Here is a 6,948-nt window from a genome sequence, read left to right as displayed (position 1 = left end):
AACCTAGATGATTCTTTGAACACAAATGCATTGTCAAAAACAACAGATTCAAGAAAACCAAAACACGATGGCATTTTGTTGCTGTGAATTCCCACCTACATCTGTGCTCAGGTGAATGGGCCATTGCACAAGACTCTGCAAGGAGTGAGGTGATGGGCAAAGGGCTGTTCTTACTTATCACCTTCTCTTGCACATTTCAAGTACCCAACCACATCTAGCTTAGCCCACGTAATGTTCCACCACATCTGCTTGTTCCCCTTGCCCTGGTAGGGCTGCTGGGGCTTCTGTTGCATCTTTTGGGACTGTACATACCTGGAGTGGAAATAAACTGTATTGCATCTATTGGCTACCGTGTGGATTCTTGTTAACTGGCAACCTTAGACCTCTGGTCCCATACATCAGGATGTCTTGTTTTCAGAAGATACTAAATGAAAATAAGCTTTTAGGAATGGCACAAAATGATGAAATTAATTTTGTTAAATTTTTCACTTAAGCCTATTTTCAATAGATGAACATCAAATCTGCTTCTCAGATTGATATAGTTTAATGAAGGTATTAGTAATGAGTGATGGGTGGTGGAATCAAAGCAGTATATGACACAGTGGCACAGAGCAACTTTTGTTTTTAAGACACTTTAATTGCAGAGGAAAAACATGTTCTCATCCATTGAGCACTGCAATCTTTTTGGCAACTGAATTGAATCTTTTGAGGGTGGTGAGTGCAATAAAACTATGCTGTGGTTTGCTTTAACTGCTCAGATCAAGGTCCTGGTTAGCTTTTTGGCATAGCTCTGCTGGAAGGGATTTCGTCATCCAGAGGCTGTTCATGCTGTGTTTTGTAATCAAGGCGTTTACTAACTGTAACTTTGTGAGTCCTGTATATAATTTCATGTAGCTTATTGTGATGCTTGCATTGCTGATCCTTAACTTTGGATGTGGGAGGTGTTGACTGTGAGGATCGGACAGCAATGGGCAGCAGACATTAAAAATCCCTTTGGTCAAAACTGCATGGCATTTTGCAGTGCTTTCTGCACAGATGTTTTTTCATGTCTGTAAGTTGACATTTTTGTGCACAAAGGTTTGACCCATTTATATTATTAGTTTTGACTGAAAAAAGGCACCTTTAAAAATGAATACTAATCCCTAATCCCTAACTATATGCAACAAGAGAAATCAATAGGTTAGTTACTTCATGTCAAGATGTATACGGACTTTTAAAAACTCTTACTGTTTCCCTCTCTCATTTGGAGTATTTCTTTCCCTCTTCCCTCCTTTATTGTGGAAAATGGCACGTAGCAGTGCCTGTTTCATATTCCCTTAGCTCTCCTCCAAACTAAATAGTTCAAGATGCTGATTCTCCAGAGGTGCCGAGTAACCACATTTTGGCAGAATTTGAGCTTGGTCAAATTTCTTGACAAGCAGGCAGCTCCAAATGGCAGTAGGGGGGTGAACACCCTGTTTCGATGGGTGGCTTGTTAAATGTCCCCTACTGTGTAGTCCCATCTCAGCATCCCAAATACAGTATCTGAAGTAATTTCCTCCTTTTGTGACCCTCTCCTTTCTACCCCACTTTGTGATGAGAGGCAGTGACTTACACAATGAACATAACATTGAAGGCATCGTCCTATCAGCATTCACACTTTATAATAGCATATGTTAAAAAATGATAATTCTCGATTCTCTCCTGTAGCATAATTCTTATTTGTTTTACTACAGTTGTTTAACCACAGACCTTCTCATCATATAACTGCCTTTAGGCTAGATAGGTGTTCTCTAAGGCTGAACTTATCAAAAAGGAGTACAAGAAAGCCCCAGTATCCTCAAGCTGTCTACTTGAAGCCTAGGTAATTTTATCACGAGACTTTAAGAAATTATAGAAGAACTACAGAATCACAGACTAGTTTAGGTTGGACAGGACCTCTGGAGATCGCCTGATCCAAAGCCTGCTTGGAGCTGGGCAAGCTTAGATCACATTGTTTGGGGCTGTGTTTGGTTGGGTTTTAGACATCTCCAAGGCTGGAGGCTCCACAGCCTCTCTGGGCGGCTGGTCCATTTTGTTCACCCTTGATGTTCAGCATCACCTTTTTTCCCCTAATGCCTAATTGGAATTTCTTTTGTTGCAACTCACGTATACCGTCTGGGTAAACTTGCTGGATGAAAGGTGTGGATGAAAGTGACATCAGGTTTCATTTGCTATGTCTGTACCAGTGAAATTAGAGGTTCTGTAACTTTTATAGGCTGCTTGGACTGCTTGAAGTTCATGGTTGGTCTCAGTCCAGGAATGGCACCTGTGTCACAGAGCTGCCAAGGTCATTTGAACAGCTCTTCAGCTGTTCGAGCAGACCGAACAAAGATGATAAGGGCTGAAAGGACAAGCAAAACCAGCCTCTTCATGACCAACAGTGCTCTTTCCAGACAGGCTCAAGGGATGCTGGCTGGTAGCCACCAGTGCTTTGGTGGTGCCTGCCCTGAGTTCTGTCTCTTGCTAAGGGGATGGGTGCCCTTTGCCAGCGCATCACACTGTGTGAACATGAGTCTGGCTTTCTGCACTCACCGAGCCCCAGCGACTGCTGCCAAACTGGTGCTCTGAGGCACAGACCCTTCTCCCAGCCCATCTGTCTCATCCATCAGGCCCAGCACTAGCCCAGCACCAGCATGGTGCTGGCAATGCCCTCCCCATCCCATCCCACACACCTCTGTGCGGTGAGGGAACAGACCAGCTGCGGACTCGCTGTGCCCCACCTACCCACCAGCCTGCCTTCTGCAAAGTGCCAGTACCCTCATTTGCTCTTTGGAAGGGTGCCAGCAATAACACGCCATCGGGTTCTGGCGTGTTTTAATGACTCCACACACTTCATCTTGAAGATTATGGGACTGGCCTTCTTAGACCAAACTTTACCCCAATATTTTCACCTTAGCCATATGGTTACATGCAAGGGCTCTAGAGATTCCCTTAAGACAGACACCAACGCAGATTCTGCAGTCCAGCTGTGTTCAACCACAGTCACACTGTATTTTAATTTTGCCATGACAAATTTGGTTCTCATTTCTTCACCTTTAGACTACCTTGTTCTTTACGATAACAAGAGACTGTGCAGTGATGCAAAACAGGAAAAACAAGGGATGGGACACCCTCATCATGGTAACATAGTGTTTAAAATAAAATAAAATAAAATAAAATAAAATAAAATAAAATAAAATAAAATAAAATAAAATAAAATAAAATAAAATAAAATAAAATAAAATAAAATAATAATCTCTAGAAAATGTTCAAGGAATATGTGAAGGTAGATACCAACAGCCACTGCAGTACACCAGGCACATAGGCATCATGGCTGAGTGAGTGTTCTGCGTCTATATAGGAAATAGAAAATCCAGGAGAAAGAATTTTCTTACTGAAAATTACATTTGCCCGTAAGGCCCTGATTCTGGACAGTTTCTTAGGGTAAGCTCTGACAACATTGGCTTTGCTCTGAAGGTGCAGGATGTCTCTTGGCTACTTGCCCTTTGCAGAAAGGTGTCTGGTCTTTCCCCAGTTCTGCTGATTCCAGCATGAAAAGTGGTATTTGTAGGTTGCCTTGAGACCCATTCCACCTCTGGATCCTTTGAAAATGGCTCTAGGTAGACATCCTTGGGACCTAATACCATTTGTTTTATTTTCATTACTGAGAACTGACAGAAAGACAGAAAGTGCCCTTGATTTCAGGCACTCCTGTTGCCATAGACCTGTCTTTAAAGACCAGAGGGAGGATCAGTTGCTGCCTTGTCCACGAAAAAAAAACAGAGCAATTTTTTTTCTCCATAAGGAATACCTTCTTCTCTGGGAGTGGGAGGGATTTTTTCCTCTTACTGAGCGCACCATTTTCTGACAGCAGGGAGAACATTTAATAAGAGGTGGGTCTTCTCAAGACTGTTTTTTGGGGAAAGAGAAATCTCTTTTGTGACGTAAATATATGGTTAATCTTGCTTGGTAGCTGCCAGGTTTGTCTTCTAAAGCCTCTTTAATGGATGCTTTTCCATCTTTTCCTTTTCCCATTGCACCCTGTGTTTCTAATGTCCCAGGGTCAAGCCTAGGTATCCATCTGAAACACTGATGGAGAACAAACCCTGCAGGCTAATCAACAGCAGAGGTGGATGTCCTTAGGACAACGAGTGCAGAAGATAGTCACAGCACTCTTTTCACTGAAATGCTTCTTGTGTTAGGGAAGGGAATCAAAACATGATGGTTCCCCGGGTCTTGGCTGGGATTTGTAGCTACGGCCTCCTGCATGCTTCTGAAACACTGAGGAGCTTTCTGGACATCTTGGCTGTGCTGCCAGACCTTGGCTCCTGCATAGCTGCTCTGACTTCCAGCACTCTTGGAACATACGCTGACTTCAAGGGTGTTGGTAGGCTGAAAATCCAGCTGCACTTCTGAAGCTTAAACACAGGCTCGGGAATCCAACTTAAGCTTTGATTTTTTTCTTTTTTTTTTTTTTTTTGGAAAAGTATGCCTTCAGTCAACAAAGCAATACAGGACTTGGCCTGGCTTTCCTTCAAAAACCAGCAGCGTATTATAGAGCTCGTGCAGTCTGAGCTCTGCTGTGAGCCTGCCATCAGAAGGATGTGGCTCTCTCAGATAAACAGAGCCTTATCTAATTAGTTATTTATATATCAACAATCACCACAGAGTGCTGAATGCTGCAAAATTATATCGGAGGTGTGAGGAGGAAATTAAACTTCATGCTTTGAAATGCAAGAAGGCATTCACAATCCTAGGAATAACTTGTCTCTTGCTCTGTCCTTTCACAGGGCTGTTTGACCCCTAGACTGAGCTCTGGAAAATAAATGCCAAAGCCCCAGCTCTGTGTTTTTCAGAGTGGTATCTTGCAGTTTCTCACCGAGCAGTCTCAGTGACTCTTGGAGTAGTCCCTCCTCAGGAAGGAACGAGTGATAGCTGAATTTCAGCCCTTTCACAGCTACTGCAACGTGCCTGATGCAACCTGGACAGCTGCCTGCTGCAAATTTGACCAAGTTCACCAAAGACCTCCGCAAGCTACTCATTTCAGATGTCCAAAGGGCGAGGGCTCTCTGCCCTGTTTGCAATCCAGCCTACCCATTAAGCCTTTCCCCCCTTTCTTTAAAGGTCAGAATTAAATGGATATCCCTTTCCCACTTTACAGACAAATGCTTTGGTAAGTGAGTGCTCAGAAGCCCTGGGGATGAATAGAGAACATAGCAAATATCCTGATTGACAGATGAGAATTTAAAAATATGGTATTGTGCTTGTAATATGGAAGGGGAGGTGAAACTCCAGTTGTTAGATTTGTCAGGGGTGGCTCTCTTCTCTGCAAGCTATTATCTTCTGTACCAAATGAGTACTGATGTTGGAGAGTCAAGCTGCGTAGCACATGGGGATTCTTAATATTCAGTAAACAGATCCACTTGCAGCTCCTGAGCACGGGCAATCTGCAGCGAAAGACTTCCCAAAGCAGGCTACAGCTGTTGTGCTGAGAGCCAGAGACAGAGGGGAGGTCAAGCTATGTCTTGGGGCCAGCCTTCTCCCAGGGGTGAGGAAGACTTCCCAGGACACACAAGAGCCTTTTCCCCTGGAAAGGCTTCTTTCCCGTAGCCAGAATGAGTACGTGTTCCCTCTGTATTGCTACATGGAGCTGAGTTTCCGTGGGAAGTGGTAAGGGAAGCAAGCAGGTAGCACTTGGTCAGAGCTACCCAGCAACGCTGCAAGAAAGCCAAAATGCTTTGCAGAGATGTGTCAGTGAATCTCTGCCGAAATGTGGCCAGAAACCCAGCTGGCTTCCTGCCAGACTGCCTCAAACCTCCTGGGTTTTGAAAGAAAGAGGAAATAAAATTGAATTTAAAAAAATATATATATTTGAGAAACCATTTTTGTAAATCTAATGAAGCACTTCAGTATGCACATTGGTTGGCTGATGCAGCCACAAACACACCTGGGGTGTGCTGACACCAGGATGTCCATGAGGGTTACTCAAACTGCCTGATGCCCAAGCCTTCACCCTTCCCCTTCCTTACTGGCTTTCTGGAGGGTGACAAAGAGGGAAACTGAAACTTCCCTGTGCACCTTCCCCAGTTCTTTCACTTGCTGAGAGTGAGTTGCTATTCTTTCTTTTTGAAAAAGCTTTTGTTCTGCATTGTACGTAGGTGGGTCACCTCATTCATTCTCTGCACTAAACCATATTTACTGCATTCTGCTGTGTTACAATGGACTGTACCCTCCCATTCCTCATCTTTATAACAACAATAAACCCTTAAAATTAAAGCCATTACAATTTAGATAGAAAAATGTAATAAACACTGAATGAGAGTCTAAAAGGTCACAGTTCTTTTAACTAAATATTAAAATTCTTGCATGATCTTGGGGAATTCTGATGAAAAATCTTTATCAAAACTGGGTCTTATTTTTTAGTAAGAGAACACATGAGGTTCGGTACTGAAGGTCTTGATGTGTATATGCATGAGCATACACACATACACCGATGGCATGTGGCAGCCTTGGCTGTGACTCTAAATTCTGAAGTCTTTCACAGACATTGGTTAAAGGGAATATAAATTCTTAATGTGGCTTAGATCAAGGTGGCAAGATGATGTAAAAAGTGAGGGAATTTTTTCCTTAACCTAAGTCTCCTTACTAGAATTAATCTACTTGCAACATTTTCACTTAGAGGTACTTAGCTGAAGCTGGGCAAGGTGGAGGTCTCGCGCAGTGTGCAATGTGTAGCAAGTCAAATTCTCAGTCTTGTGTGTGCAACATGCGAAAAAAAAGGAAGCAGGAAGAGGACAGCACGAACACCTTTTTCCTCTCTTGGGAGTGGAAGAACCAGCTCGCTGCATGACCATCCTTCCTCAGATTGTTTCTTCTGGATAGTTCGTGGTGACAGCAGGCTTTGAGGTGGGTGGGGAAAGCTGCTTCTGTGGGTGCTGGAAGGAATTT

Source organism: Netta rufina (genome assembly GCF_964035555.1).
Source record: "Netta rufina genome assembly, chromosome: 1".
Classification (NCBI taxonomy): Eukaryota; Metazoa; Chordata; class Aves; order Anseriformes; family Anatidae; genus Netta; species Netta rufina.
The sequence above is the reverse complement of the archived record's forward strand: the minus strand, read 5'-3'. Positions refer to the sequence as shown.